The sequence below is a fragment of the Palaemon carinicauda genome, chromosome 4 (assembly GCF_036898095.1).
Source record: "Palaemon carinicauda isolate YSFRI2023 chromosome 4, ASM3689809v2, whole genome shotgun sequence".
NCBI lineage: Eukaryota > Metazoa > Arthropoda > Malacostraca > Decapoda > Palaemonidae > Palaemon > Palaemon carinicauda.
This window is the reverse complement of record NC_090728.1, coordinates 44206307-44208806: the sequence shown is the minus strand read 5'-3', so window position 1 is coordinate 44208806 and position 2500 is coordinate 44206307. Positions and strand designations below refer to the sequence as shown.

Below are 2500 nucleotides of genomic sequence, written 5' to 3'. Positions count from 1 at the left end.
GAAGGTATATATACATACATACATACATACATACATACATACATACATATAAACTTAACTTTCACGCTCAGGAGGGAGAAGTAGCCATACCCTGGTGAGATGAATGGTATCTAGAGAAGTACACTTAAAAACCCCACACTCCCACAAATTGCCGAACCGGCGGGTTGTAGTTAGGAAAGGGGGATGGGGTGGGAAGGGGTGAGTGTGTGTGTTTGTATATACAGTATATATCTAAATATTTAGAAGGCTTTGGTACTATAATGTGTATATATATGTATATATTACATATTACATTATGATATATTATAGTGTATATATATATATATATATATATATATATATATATATATATATATAGATAATATATATATACAGTATATGTATAATAGTATAATATATATATATATATATATATATATATATATATATATATATATATAATAGTATAATATATATACACACACATTGATTGTGTGTAACTATGTATGCATGTATGTAAAGGATGATGAAAAACTACATTGTAAATACAATATTCGAAGATGTACAGATGGGGACCTATGTAAATTGAATAATTGTATTACGAATAGTATTCCACTTCAAATAGCACAATTCAATACAGTTTGTAATTTGTTTAGATAAAGAAAATTCAGTAAAATTCCTTTAACTAACAGAATTCGACCTAAAATTATAAGGAGAATTTAGGGTTAAATATATTGTCATTTATTTCAAGATGAGTTTAGAAATATGTGAAAAAATGTCTATAGTTTTTCATTCCTATGAGATTAATGATTTAAATATCATCTTATTTAAAAGATCAATTTACACTATAAAGAACCACTGCTCTAGTATGAACAAGAAACACAGCCATGCAAGTTTTATACAAATATAGGGAAAATACGGTTTTATAGATATGTATATATAGATTTTAAAATTTACTGAATTGATATAATGGGCAGCTCTGAATGTTTTTTGTTATTTTTTTCATAGAGCCATCAATGTCATTTTCTAAATGATCTTACTTGTTGGAAATTTGTTAAACTAAGAAGAATCGAATCCGTGACCAACTCTGAGGAAAGATTCCAGTGATTTCAGCCTTTTGGAAGCATTGAGAACATTATGGAGGCTATCTGAGCAAAGATTTGACAGTGATTTCACCCTTCTGTAAGCGTTTCTGTGCATGTAGTGATGTAACTAGTGATTTTAGCCTTCTTAAGGCATTATGATCACTGTAATGTCTGTCAGGGGAAAGTACTTATGGGGAATCTAACATTCTAGAAGCTTTGCAACCGTTTCAGAGTAATGGGGTTCACAAGTCTATATTTTCAGAGAGGCCGTGTAAGCCTCACTGTTTAGTTTAAAGGTTTAAAGGTCGCTCATGAATGGCAGAGGTATGGGACGGTGACATTGCCATAGAAAGCAGGACAATGCCCTAGAGACTGACCATATATTATATGATCAGCGCCCAAGCCTCCCCTCCGCCCAAGCTAATACCGGGGAGGGCCAGGTAGTGGCTGCTGATGACTCGGCAGATAGACCCATAGGCTCTTCCAACCCCTTCCCCCAACCTTAGCTCACAAGGATGGTAAGGTTGCTGGCACTAACGAGTCTGAGGGGGACTCGAACCCCCGACTGGCAAACACCACGCAGAGACGTTACCAATCAATCCACAACAACACTTTATATAGTGCTTTATATAGTGATAATGGCCTTGAAGAAACATCAAACACGTGGGAATGAATGAATCGGCGTCAATAAAACAAAATAAAATAAAAGATGGTCCTCTTTAATTCCCGCAGGAAAAAAAGGGCTTTAAAGCTGAAAGAAAACTCATAAAAACGTTATAAAAAGCTCCTTAATAGGTTTTTAATATCGTATTATAAATATATAACACGTCAGATATATTTATCTAGAGCAATCATATTGGTGAGTTTTGTAACATAAAATTATGGGAAAAATCTTTTTCTAAATTTTTTCATACAAAATACTATTTTTATATCTCCAACTATCTCGTTCGTGATGTGACCCCCCCCCCCAAAAAAAAAAAAAAAGAATGGGAGAAACTTGCTAAATTATGAAATTCCTTAGGAGATGGATTTAAAATTCTAAATTATTCCAAACCTCGCGTGTTAGTATATGCTGGTTTTAATATATGTTAATATAAGAACAGATTACTAAAAAATGTAATACAATGTTCTTATACAATGTTCTTAACTATCTTTTAAAACATTCTCTCTCTCTCTCTAAGTTGTCGTGCTATTGAAGAGAAATTTGTAAAGGATGGAGATTTTAATACATTTTTGCCCAACTTAAATTTATTCAATTTCTAAACTTGGAGGAAGTCACAAACAAATAAGTCTGTCCTGATTATCTCAAAAGATCATTCCATATTAGGGAATTTGTCTAATTTTCGTTAAAAACACCCTTATTTATTTTACCATACACTTAAAAATTTGCATTAAAAAACGGTAAATGCCTGGCAACATTTATTCCACGACTTTTA

The 2500-nt window shown here is 32.3% G+C and overlaps 1 protein-coding gene across 1 annotated transcript in view; it reads right to left on the bottom strand.

The window, feature by feature from the left end:
* LOC137639045 (uncharacterized) overlaps positions 1-2500 on the bottom strand; it is an 8072-nt gene that overhangs the window by 863 nt on the left and 4709 nt on the right. The gene's annotated exons all lie outside the window — the stretch shown is intronic.